The following is a 14,510-nucleotide window of genomic DNA, read 5'->3' as shown; positions in this document are numbered from 1 at the left end:
TCCCTCTAAGTTAGGCTAAATTGGCCGGTTATGTTATTCTACTTATAAACCATATTCTATTAATTTGTTGAGCATCGTTTAATTTGTTATTGATTGGTTATTAGACGTTTATTTTTGGGCGTTTAATAAAGTTGTTGAACCATATTATGTTAACTTATTGGACGTTTAATTTGCGCCATACCAGTTATTTAATCTCTCTAAATTAGGCTAATTTGATATTGAACATCGTTTAATTTGTGGTTTATTCATAATCACTTAAATATAATTAAATTTGTGGTTTATTCATAATCACTTAAGTTGGTCAAACAAATTACATGTTAACTTATTCAATGATGCTTTGTCTAAGAGAAACATAATTTATGCCAAACAAAGGGTTTGTGCTTCCTTATGTTTACCATCCTACCTAAAGTAACCTATGTAAACTTAATATATTTTTTAATTAATACATTTTCTTGATCTACATTTGACACACTATCTATTAACACACAATATGACACACTATCTATTAACACACAATATGTCAAGATTAATACTTGGTGTGTTATAAATTTTGAGATTCAAGATTTTGTAATTCTTCATGTCGTTTTAAGTTAACCGATTTTATACGTTGTAGTAGACAAAATGTATGTACGTTTTTTTTTAGAAGTTAAATCCTTTGTTAAATCAATATAATCATACGTCATGCTATATACATTTTTATTGTCTATATGTTAAGGTTTTCCTAATTTTCATATGATAACATTATTATTTTATATTTTAGATGTCTTCAAGATCAAAGAAACATAATATTTTTTAGTCATCCTCTTCCAATAAGATAAAATAATTTAAATGGTTAGTCATTTTAATATTTTTTGTTTACTCTCTAAATGTTATATTATTTTGCATTTTTTGAAAACGTACAGTGTCAACGGCAAGAGAACCATTGAGTATCATATCCAACGGTAATATTTTATTTGTAGCGCATTAATACGGTTTCATATATTTATATTTAATTTGTTATTTTATTAGATTCAAACAAAAATTTACATCAACATATTCTATAAATGTTAATGTAAGGTAAATATCATTTTTTGTATGCACTATGTATTCTATTACCAAAAATAATTTAATTAATATAATTGACTTAAGAGTTACACAAAAATAATTACAATAACGTTTATGCTATTTTTTTTTAATAATTCTCAATTTATATATAACCTTTGTGAACACCAAAAAATGTGAATACTTATGTTAACATATAACTATGTTAAAAACGTATAGTTATATTAGCATAGAAACTATGTTAAAATGAATCGATATATGTTACAAACTAAACGATGTTCAATTGTTTTTTTAATATAATTCCAATCGATTTATATTTTCTAATGTGTACATGTCTGTTTGTATTTCAAAATTTTCATTTATTAACAACCAAATACTTTTTTAACTACATTAACATATTACATAACCATTTTTTTAAATATTTTACAAATATAAGATACTTTAGTATAGACAATAAATTGGTTTTTTAAATATGTAAACTTTATTAAATTTTATGTTTATTTTATTCTAATAACTATGCAGTTACTTGTCCAATCACATCATTTAATGTTAATTGATTAGACGGTGGAAAAGAAAATGAACCGTCAACTACTAAACAAAGTTTTCTATGTACAAACTCAAATAACACAGGTTACTTATTTCTAATCATTTACTTTTTTGATATACTACATTATACACACTTGATTTCATTGGTTATACCAAAATATTTATTTACCATTATTCTCTTTTCAAATTTAATAGTTGGTCATGATAAATACCAATGAAACAATTGCAGCTGATAATTGAAGACATAGAAGGATGGTTTTGGACCAAATGCTGATAATCAAATTTAATGGTTTTGCAATTCTGGGAACACCGAGGCTCTAGAAACACCTAACTCCTTTGACCATTTATAAAAGTCAACAAGCTCGACGATCGTCTTAGCCACGTTGTTAGCATGCTGATCAAAAATCCTAACACAAACGCATAGACCATTTCCGGAAACCGATCTAGCAACACCCCTAACCCAACGCCTCGCATAAATCCAAAAACTTTCGTTAGGTAATCTGAAATGTTTAAACTCACTTGCGTTACGGCTTGAATTCATCGTTTCTTGACCGAATGCTGGATCATCCCCGACAGCCCAATCATGCGTGGGTTTTGCTTTATCTTTTTGAGATATTGGAAACTGATGCAGTTAGTTACCTAATGACCTAAATACCCTTAGAACATAAATGAACGCATTGGTCGTCAGGGTTGGAATTACCAGCTGTTTGGACCTCCACTGAAGCAGTTTCAGTCCAAAACAATAACTTGACTTGCAAAACTAAACACAAAACTACCTCTATGACCTTCACTAACTTCCATTAGGATACTAGGACTGATTTTATGATGAGAGTACAGAATATTCCAAACTAACATTGAAGCTGCTACCAAAGAAATGGCATTTGACTGACAAATGCTGACAATTGGGTACCACCAACATTCATAGTTGACCCAAACCAAGTCAACAAAGGTTAAACTGTCCGCTTTGACCAAGAAAGTCAAAGTTGACAAAATACATATTTGGATAGGGTTATCGAAATCCATGAACAGGTGCTTATCTAATCAAATAGGGTTGGTACGATCAGTTTGTGTAACAATCACAGTTCCATATTCAGTTTAGATAATTAGTGTGCCAACTTCTATTTCATTACCAATCTCTTATCCGGAAGAAAAAAAATTTACTTATTAAATATTGTTTTCCTTTTCAGCTATGCTGTTATTATAACCATTTGACACTTACCTAAGCATTTGCAACTAACCAATCTAGTAGTAAACAGGATTCAAAAAAAATTGCTGGCAACAGGTAAATACATATACGCAACAATTCAAAAGTGACACGTAACATTACATGGCAGAATCTCATACATTAGGGGGGGGGGGGGGTGTTTAGCCTAGCTTTTTTAACCAAGTTTATAGCTTTTTTAGTTTTTTTTTTACAAAATAAGCTTAACTTGGTGTTTGGCTTAGCTTTTTAAGCTTATGCTTATTAGCTTATATAAGCTCATTTGAAGAAGCTTATTTGAAGATGGTTTTTAGCTTATTTGATAGAAGCTTATTTGTTTAAGGGTGTAATTACTCATTTGTCCTCAAATGGTGGTGGATTAGTAATTATTACTCTAACAAATTAAAGAATGTTGGATTTAACAACTTATTAAGACACATAATTAACTTGTAGAATATAAGCTAATCCAAACACTTAAAAAGAGCTTATCAAATAATATAAAAAAAGCTATAAGCTAATTTTATATATAAGCATAAGCTTAAAAATAAAAGCTAGGCCAAACACTCCCTAGGAAATTTAAAAAAAGAAGTTAAAAGACGAAGAAGAGAATCTGTTATTTCATATATTGATTGGGTGACACCAAGGTCTCAATGTATTTCCCTCCGGGCAGGATATCCATGCCCATATTTGTATACTTGTATACCGTAGTGGTATATGACCAGAACAACTTGTCTGCAGGCTTCTCTGGATCTGTTTTGTAAAGACACTCTTCGCCATCGCAACACATGAGCCAGTTTCCATCCGCCATCAAGTGCAACGGTCGCATATACATACCAACTGGAAAAGAAGGTGTCTCATATAAAGTTACCAACTTGGTCCAATCGCCATCACCATCCATCTTCCACAAGTCAATATGGCGATACTCGTCCATTAACTTGCGCATCCAAACATGAATGAAACCTCTTAGAACGGTGAAACCCGAACATGTTGTCAAGACACCCCTGAAGAAGGGAGTTGCTGCCTCTGTGAACTTATCGGTCTCCGGATCGAGCGTTATAATCGAATATGCATCCGCCTCGTCTTCTTTTAGGACATAGAGTTTACCGTTGAGCGAAGCACTGTGATTAGAAAACGAGCGGGATAGACGGTGGAAGTCCTCGGTCGGCTCAATCTTTCTCCACAAGTTAGATCTCAACGAGTATATGTAAACATTGCAAGAGTTGGTTACACGAAGAAGTTTGTAATCGTCTTGAGAAGATATGTAATACAGCACAAACGCTCTCCCTTTAGCCTCGTAACATTCTTTGCAAACATTGGTTTTAGGCAAGGTCTTATAGTCACCCGTGAGTGGATTGCATAAGATTAGACAAGAGTATTCTTCGTTCTACGTATGTTTACGGCCATTTATAATGCCGAGGCACACCAGTCCGTTTAAAGATGTTATGACGGACACGTTTTGAGGTCTGCCTACTTTGAATGGCAAACGACGAGTGGAGGTGAAGCCGTCTTCAAGTGCTTCGCAGTCGAGGGTGCTGAAGGCGGCGGGTGATGTTGTCGTGTTGTAATTAGTGGATATGAAGAGTAATTTGTGGTGGTGGCTTTGATGCATGCGGGCAAACATAGGGGTCGATAGGAACGAGTACCGTCCTTTGGAAACGCACTTAAAACGGACTATCGATTTGGTCGGGACCCTTGGTAATACGTGGCACAGCAGTATGTCGTCCAGTGAAACGATCATCGTAGGTGGCTGGTTTTCATCATCATCTTCTTCTTCCTCAGAATTTTCCGCCCTCCATTTATTGATCAAATCCTCATACTGGTTATATTTCTTGATGAGTTTCTGTCTCATCGCATGCAACGCCTTGGCTTTGCTGCTGCTTCTTGTTTTTCCCTTATTATTATTATTATTGGCTGCTGCTTGATTTAAGAAGCCCTCCAACATAACCAATGCCTTAATATAACTGTTGGGGGCGTATAAGATTTAGTGAGCCGCATGAGCTTTTCAACTTGCCTATTGATCTTGCCAAAGATCTCCTGCAGGCAGACCCAATAATTGGACTGCATTGCATTCTTCATTTGCTCAATGGTTGCAGACAACTCCTCAAGTCTCTTTGCAGTCTTGGATACACGCCGCCTGACAACAGCAACAACAACATACATACATACATACATACATACATACATTATTATTAACTAAGTAATAAATAGTATCCATCCGATGATTAATTAATTAATTAATTATCTATCTATCCATGGTGAATCACCAACCTGATTACTCGAAGCCATCGGATCCAATTGCATAGTGATCTCTAAGCCAAGCTGCTTGCTGGATAGTAACACAACAATTGATTAATTCAAAACCAAAGGTAGCTTCGTATTAAATTAATTCGTTTATTTTAGTGTAAAAGCAATACAATCACATCTACCACCGGGGACAACAACAGTAAACGGAATAATAATAATAATAATACTAATAAATTACAATTCAGATACACATACCTCAATTCGCCGATGATTTCTAGGGTTTGGTTTGCCGATCGATTTCCAAATCGCACTTGTCGACAGAGAATCAAATCAGAGTTTTTATTCTATCGTGTTGGTGTTGGGGGTGGATAAAACAATAATAATAACAATAATAATTATAATAACCCTAAACTTTTGTATTAGATAACAAATGAATAAACATATATATGTATAATATATAAGATAATAATAATAATAATAATAATAATAATAATAATAATAAATAGAAGAAAAGAAATTGTAAAGGAAGTTAACATGTACCGCCATCATCTTCATCATTCCTAAAATCCGATAAAATGGCATGCAATTTGTTTTGTTTTCAAACTTCAAAATCAACATGTAATATTATCTAATAAATAAATATAATCACTGCATGGTTAATATTAATATAATAATAAATGTGAAACCCAAATTGAATAATACATAAACTACAACTTTGGTAGCCGACTTATCAACAAATTGTTAGATATTATCAATTGTTATTATCGCAAAGTTTACAGGAAACTCATTTATATATACACGAATACAAAAACAATTTCTTTTATCAAACCCTATATCGCATCCTCCTCTGCCCACCGTATATCCCACCACTGCAGCCGCCTGCAAATCGCTGGAGAAACCGCAGCCACCGCTACACGGGTTCTCGCTGACGCAGCTAGTAGTCATACACCATCGCTCGCCTCCGCTCTCTGTGTTTCCGCATTAAGCCGCTGCCACCGGGAGCTCGCTAAGTACCACCACCGTGAATCCTCCATCGTTGAAGGTAACGTCTAATATACGACTGGTTCTGCTAATTGTTCCCCTCTTGTTGTTTTCTCCTGTCACTTTGAATGTGAAAGATGGGTCTTAAACTTGAGGGTTTATTGGGAAAACTCATTCTTATTTTGAAAACAAAATATGGGCGTTGTGTAACCTCGAGTTCCTATGTGATCTGAGTTATTTGCTGCTCTTGGGTTTCTAAATATTGTTCCTAATTGCTAATATAAGGTATTTAAAAAGCTAACAGTTTATGATCTTAAACCAAATGAATAAGTTATATTTTTAAGAAAATACGATAATCTATAAATGCAATTTAACTAGTATTAAGTTTTCCATAAATCAAGAGTATTTCTTTGAAATCCAGCGAAGTAAATATTGTATAAAACAAGTATAACTATAAGACTACGAAGTTAAAGAGTTATTTTTATGGTATGGTTAAATATTATAAATGAGGCAGTTATAACTAGAACAATGAAAGTCAATACCAAAATATAATTTAAGTTACAATAATAACTGTAGGTTCTCGCGGCGTTTAATCAAGCTTAAGTTTTATTGCGGTTAACACCATTCCACTTATAAGGTACGGTTTCTGTTTTTGTTACTCTTAGTATTAATTATATTCCGTTACTTTGTAGTACGGATTCTGTTTCTTGTTACTTCGTAGTACGGTTTCTGGTTTCTGTCACTCATAGTATAAATTATATTCCGTTACTTCATTACGGTTTCTGTTTTCGGTTACTTATAGTATTGAATCTATTCCGTTACTTTGTAGTACGGATTCTGTTTCTTGTTACTTCGTAGTACGGTTTCTGGTTTCTTTCTCTAATAGTATTAATTATATTCCGTTACTTCGTAGTGCGGCTTTTGTTCTCGTTTACTAATAGTATTGAATCTATTCCGTTACTTTGTAGCACGAATTTTCGTTACACGTCGGTCATATTTTGAGTTCAGTTATTTTATATAATATATTTTAGTTACTAGTTTCAGTACTCTGTTACCCGAGCATTTTCTGACTTGTCGTTGGGGCGTCAACGACATGGCACTTATCGTGACAGTGCGTAATCAAAGTTCACGGCGTCTCTAACTAGTACTTTTGAAGTATTAGGGCCACTTAGAGGCGTATAGATCGATCTTAGCTCCGACTCCTGACTCCTGACTCCTGACATGGCACTTATCGTGACAGTGCGTAATCAAAGTTCACGGCGTCTCTGAAAGTACTCATGTAGTACCTTGGCCACTTAGAGGCGTATAGATCGATCTTAGCTCCGACTCCTGACTCCTGACTCCTGACTTCTGTTTGAGATGGAACAATGTGTGCACGCCACTGTAACGATTCCGGCAACTCCAGGTATACCCTAGCCGGAATATACTATTTACGTGTTATTTAATATTGATTATATGAGTTATAGCACGTTTATACGAATATATATGGTTCACAGTATGAATCATACTCAATTATATAGTGAATCATATTGGAATTACAATTAACCAATGAACGATTATTGAAACCCGAACGAATCGGGAATTACATTATAGACGAAGTATATAATGTTTAGTGATATTTACGAAGTATTAATGCTTCGGGATAAGTAAATTATAGCACAGAAAAAGGATTTCGATTTAATGGTACGTCGGTACGCTAAACGAAGCCTTTAACACCAAACCAAGCAAGAGACGATCAATCAAGCCGAAAAAGATGCGTAATTATTAATAATATGATGTTTTAATGTCATGGGTTACGTTTTTAAAGTTTTTAAATCAGTTTTATATAAATTTTATTTTAACCTGAAAAACAACCATTTTAGGCTCGTTTCAAGCCGAATTACGAGTTTAAACGAGAAACGAACTGAACCAGATTATCCACAACATTATCTGGATTGCATAATCCAAATTTGTGGACAATATTTGAGATATGGGCCCCCCCCCCCCCACACCCCCACATATGGCCGGCCACCCCACCCATGTTCATATTATCTTTCATTTTCTTTTTTTTAACCCAAAAACACTCTCAAACTCTCTCAACTTTCAAGCATTCATCCAATCCCTTGATCTCCAACCAAAAACTTGAAGGTATAAGCATGTTTTGATACTTGAATCTTGTTTTTAATTGCATAAATTCTTGAGAAAAGGAAGTTTCATGTGAAAAAACGGGTGAAAACCCGAGATGAAACCGATTCTCGTGTGATCAAAGGATGTATACAAGTTATACAAAGGATCTTGATCCAAGTAATTAGTTAAAAGTGTTTAGAATGAATTTTTACGGTTGAAATCTTGTCAAATGAATTTTCCAAGTGAAAGACGGGTGAAAACCCGAGATGAAACCGACTCTTGCATGATCAAGAGATGTATACATGTTATACAAGGGATCATGGTCCAAGAAATGAGTAAAAAGAGTCGAGAATGGATTTTTACGGTCAAAATCGTTGTTTTGATGTTTTAACCGACACTAGGAAAGAAATGGCTTGATTGTGGGTATAACTTGCTTGGTGTGGTGTTGATGTGCTTGTAAGTGTTGTATCTAGCGGCTAGCAAAGGCTAGAAACCGAGATCTTTGCGATCTAAAGCTAGAAAACACAAGATAGTTCGGTTTTCGTGTGTTATGAAAAAATGGACAGATTTACGTGTGCTTAGAGTCGGGTCACGAAATTTCACAGAGATGATCTACACATGAAAATATGAGATCTGTGAATTTTTGGTAATTTTTGGATAAAAGATGAATATTTGGTGAATTTAATGCTCGGTTTTGGCCAAAAATAGTGAAAAATAGCAAAACATGATGAAAAATTCCGGAAAATTTAAGATAAGCTTTTTATAACATATAAAAGTCACCCACAAAATTTGAGCTCAGTTGGAAAAGTCTAAGTAGGCTTTTCGGTGAAACGAGTTCTAGGGCTTTCTAGCTCGGTTTTGGGTGAAAATGGCTTGAAAAATAAGTTTTAAATTCTGGAAAAATTCCAGGGAGTTATGAGGATGATAAAGATCATCCCAGAAAAATTTGGGATTTTTCTAAAGTGTTTTGGTATTTTTGATATATTTAGTGTTTTAACAAGATTTAAAAATAGATAAATAAATATAAATGTAGGAAAATAAATCTGGGAAAATTCCAGAAAGTTATGAGGATGATAAAGATCATCCCAGAAAAACTTGGGATTTTTCTAAAGTGTTTTGGTATTTTTGATATATTTAGTATTTTAATAAGATTTAAAAATAGATAAATAAATATAAATATAAGAAAATAAATCTGGAAAATTTTTACAAAATTCCTTTCTGTCAAATTAAGTTTTGTGCAAAATTTCAAGACCCGAGACTAATCGGGTAATTATTTGTGCTAAAAAGAACACAAAAACAAGTTTTTAAAGCTTAAAACGTGTAAACCGGCAAAGTTCGCATAAGCGAGCTGACTGGTACATGAAAACTCTAAAAATAGACTATTTCATAAATCTAAGTAAATTAAGTAAAAATAAATCATCCGAAAATAATTCGGATGATTTGGGTAATTTTACCCGATTTTACCGTTTTCGGCACCGAAATACCGGAAATGGGCCCCACGGCCAAACGGGGTGTCAAACCGAGCTATAATTTCATCACCTTAACTAAATTGACTGTCAAACTCTAAGCAATGTCAATCTGAGTCCTTAGAAGTGTCACGGGGTTAACATTGTCCCCGAATCGAGTACAGTACTGGGTTAACAATGTTCCCAGATGTACCGATTGATACGTATTTAAGTTATGGGAATTATATAGTAACGACTAGATATTATATTACAGATCCAGGCACGTAGCTGTTCCTTATATTACTCACCGACTCACAACAAGGTGAGTTTTCACGAGCCCCTTTTAATGAATTGTTTTAATTATATTTTCCCGGGGCGGAAAACATGTCTTATTTAAAGTATTTAAGTACATACCGATCGTATGGAAATACTTGTACATTTATATATATATGGACTGATGCATAGAATATATAAAATGTTTATAATGTGTTATTGTTCTGGGGTAACATAGTTCCCAGGGGTTATTGTTGTTCTGGGGTAACATAGTTCCCAGGGGTTATTATTATTCTGGGGTAACATAGTTCCCAGGGGTTGTTATTGTTCTGGGGTAACATAGTTCCCAGGGGTTGTTATTGTTCTGGGGTAACATAGTTCCCAGGGGTTATTATTATTCTGGGGTAACATAGTTCCCAGGGGTTGTTATTGTTCTGGGGTAACATAGTTCCCAGGGGTTATTATTGTTCTGGGGTAACATAGTTCCCAGGGGTTATTGTTGTTCTGGGGTAACATAGTTCCCAGGGGTTATTATTATTCTGGGGTAACATAGTTCCCAGGGGTTGTTATTGTTCTGGGGTAACATAGTTCCCAGGGGTTATTATTGTTCTGGGGTAACATAGTTCCCAGAAAGTTATTGGAAATGTTCTGGGGTAACATAGTTCCCAGCATGATTATATTGTTAATAAATGATTATTAAAATGATTTGTCAGTGTTTATTTAAATTAGTGAAACTCACCAACTATTCGTAGTTGACCCGTTTTCTTTACATGTTTTCTAGGTATGCCCAAGTTGGATTGATTGATGTTTGCTTAACTATCTGTGCTACCTGTTGGAAGCTTGCTGCTCTTTGTTTTGTAACGAATTTATTAATGTCTTATCGGTAAAATATGTGTGTAACACCTAGACAGTAATGAAACTCGCAACAATGTAATATGTTATAAATTAATGTAGTGGTATTTTCTTTATAAGCAATGCTGTTGATATCAGATGTGTCTGTTGCATCCCGTGTACGTTTCCGCTGCGGTTACGGGGTGTTACAGAACTTGGTATCAGAGCCATTGGTTATAAAGAATTAGGATGTCTGAAAAAGATACCTAAAATATAACCAGTAGCTCAAGTATTATAGGATCTGAATATCAACTAATAATATATTGTGACGAGATCGGGATGAACTTGGATGGACAAGTGGGTTATTATGGTCCGGAACATAATAACAGACTTGTCTGCACGAGGGAATTCAGGGGAAGTCACGGGGGACTTAAATAGGTAAAATTGGCAACATATGTGTAAATATATGATAATATTATTATGTGGTAAGGTTGTATAAATAAGTATGTGTTAATCTAATTATGAATTACACTACGAAAGGGACTATATGTTTGTTAACTTGTGTGCAGGTATAATGGCAAGAACACCTAGTGTGTCGACGGAAGAGGACCCGGAAGAGGCTAGTTCCGGGGCCTCTGGAAGCCCAAGTGTAGCACCCAGCTCCGAGCCTTCGGAGGCTAGTCATAGTACTTCTAGACAGACCACCCCAGCTAGGAGTGCTAGTGTACCCTCCCCTGCTAGGGTTACCAGGTCTCCTACCCCGCCCGCACCACAGACCACCCCGATTCCCCCCAGACACGGTCCCCGCCTCACGGCGCGGATCAGTGCCCCGTATGTTCCGCCCACTGTTACCCCACCCAGATCCACATACCACCGGGGCGAGTCTTCCCGCCCCCAACCCGAGCCTGCAACCCTACCTGTGTGGGGTCTGCCAAGGCAGGAGCGGGACTTGGCGGCTTGGCTACGTGTTCTCACCGAGCAGGTGAACGAGCACTCTGCCGCCCTGGTCGTGGGGGTACAGAGGCGGGCGTACCTCGGGGACAGCATACTGGACCACCAGTATGCTATTAACCAGTTAAAAAGGGAGTGCTCATACTCCCACTGGTTGATCGACCAGATGGAAACCCGAATGCGGGTTATGATGGCGGTGCTGGTGGTGCTGGTGGCGGTGTTGGTGGGGTTGGTTTACCACCATGTGTAGACGTGTTGGATGGTAGAATCTTGAACCGCTTTTTGATACTCCGTGTAAGTGGTTAGTGGTGATACTAACACGGAGTGAATCTTGTTTAGTTATAGTACAACCACTGGCCCATAGGGGGTCTCTTGTAGGGCATATCATTATCGATACTTTTGGGTATCATTCAAGCACTGACCCATTGCGGGTTATGTCGAGGATGATACCAACATAGGCCCTTTGTATTAAAACTTAGTTGTGTAATGATGACTGGGAAGTATGTAAATGGATGTTTGTGTAATATGTACTAATGTTTATTAATGTATGGAATGTGTTTGTGTTTCATAATTTGGAATGGTATTAATTATATGTGTTTCCTTGATGTTGTGTAGAATGGCACCGAAACGATCAACGAAAGTATCGGAAGTAGATGTGAGCCGTTTGATTGCTCAACAGTTGGAGGCGGCGATACCGGATATAGTATCGCGCATCGCCGCCAGCATTAATAATTCGTCTAATCCAACCCCTCCGAGCAATCAAACGCCCATAAATAATGGCGGGGAACATAATGCTAATCCTCCACCTACCGATAACACTATGCCGAGTACTGACGCACCGCCTACGGTGGTCGCTACCGACAGTAATGGCCCTATCCCTACTGTAGAGACCAACCGCACTGGACCATCCAGGGGTTGTTCAATCAAGGATTTTATGTTATGCAAGCCTTTAGAATTTAACGGGTCGGAAGGACCGAATGGGTTAGTGAAATGGTTAGAGAAAATAGAATCAGTGGTAAATATCAGCAACTGTCCCGAGGATTGTGTCGTTAAGTACGCCACCTGTACGTTCACAGACCATGCCTTGACATGGTGGAACACCATAGTACAGACTCGAGGTCAGGCGGCGACAAACCGCATGACCTGGGCAGAGCTTAAGGATCTTGTTTTGAAACATTTCTGCCCAAAGAATGAATTGCAGAAACTGGAACATGAGTTGTGGAACCTAGAGATGCATGGGGCGGACCACTTGGGATATACCAACCGGTTTAATGAACTGTCACGATTAGTGCCGTGGTTGGTCACCCCAGAGTCAAAAAGGGTGGAACGTTATATTTGGGGACTTACTCCAGTAGTGAGGAGCATAGTTAACGCGGGAGGGCACCAGACGTATGAGGGTGCAGTGACACAGGCTGGTATTGTCACGTATGATTTCTTAAGGAGCGGATCGATAAAGGCGACGGGAGAGTCGGCTGGGGGAAAGCGAGGTACGTATGACAATAGGATCCGAGAGAAGCAGCAAAACAAACGAGCTAGGCCCGCTGCCCAGAGCTATGCCATGACTAGTTCGGGCGGAAGGCAAGAACCGCAGAGGGGAACGTTTCCTAAATGCGGGAAATGTGGTTACCACCATAGTGGCGTGTGCAAGGAGGTGGTGTGCCACCGGTGTGGCAGGGTTGGACACTACGCACCAAATTGTAAGACAAATCTGAACAACCTGAACCGTCAACCACAACCTATTCGGGCGCAACCATTTAGAACTCAACCAGCCCGACAGCAGAACCCGCAAGGAAACCAGATGGTGACCACTAGCCGTGCTTGCTACGAATGCGGCAGCACGGATCACTTCAAAAGGAACTGCCCGAAACTGAATCAGGGAGGAAACGGGAGACAACTCGCGGGTCAGCCATCGTCGTCCAATCCGGCGCGAGGCCGGGCATTTGTGATGGGAGCGAACGAGGCGCGCCAGGACCCCAGCGTAGTGACAGGTACCTTCCTCGTCTCTGATCAGTACGCTTCTGTATTATTTGATACAGGCGCCGATAGAAGTTTTGTCTCCGTTAGATTCCTTTCGATAGCAAACCTTCCTATTGGTGAAACCATAGAACCCTACACCGTAGAGGTCGCTAACGGTAAAACCATGATAGTTAATCGGATTGTTCGGAATTGCCCTTTTATTCTAAGCGAACAATCCTTCCTGATTGACTTATTACCGGTAGAATTGGGTAGTTTTGACGTGATAGTGGGAATGGATTGGTTGGCACGTAATAGGGTAGAAATAAACTGTGAAAAGAAAACCGTCAAGATCCGGGTGTCGGATGACGAGGAGGTATTAGTGCAGGGAGAAAAATCCGGCACCATGATACCATTTATATCCCACCTCAAGGTGTTGAAATATATACGTCAGGGATGTGTGGCGTATCTAGCGAGCCTGACGGCCGCTGATTCTGAGGAAAAACGGGTGGACGATATTCCCGTGGTACGCGAATTTCCACAAGTTTTTCCAGAGGAACTTCCTGAATTACCGCCAACCCGACAAGTCGAATTCAGAATCGACTTATTACCTCAAGCCGGCCCTGTTGCTAAGGCCCCTTACAGACTTGCACCGTCCGAGATGCAAGAACTATCCAACCAGTTGCAGGAATTGTTGGATAAGGGATTTATACGTCCCAGTTATTCCCCGTGGGGTGCACCTGTACTATTTGTGAAAAAGAAGGACGGAAGCCTTCGAATGTGCATTGACTACAGGGAATTGAACAAATTAACCATCAAAAATAGATATCCTCTTCCCCGAATCGATGATTTGTTCGACCAACTACAAGGTGCGAGCTATTTCTCAAAAATTGATCTTAGATCGGGATACCACCAAGTTAGAATTCAAGAGGAGGATA

This window comes from Bidens hawaiensis, unplaced genomic scaffold (assembly GCF_021521415.1).
Source record: "Bidens hawaiensis isolate Kalapana, Puna unplaced genomic scaffold, B.hawaiensis_p1.1 tig00006387_1, whole genome shotgun sequence".
Taxonomy (NCBI): domain Eukaryota; kingdom Viridiplantae; phylum Streptophyta; class Magnoliopsida; order Asterales; family Asteraceae; genus Bidens; species Bidens hawaiensis.
This window is presented reverse-complemented; position numbering follows the sequence as displayed.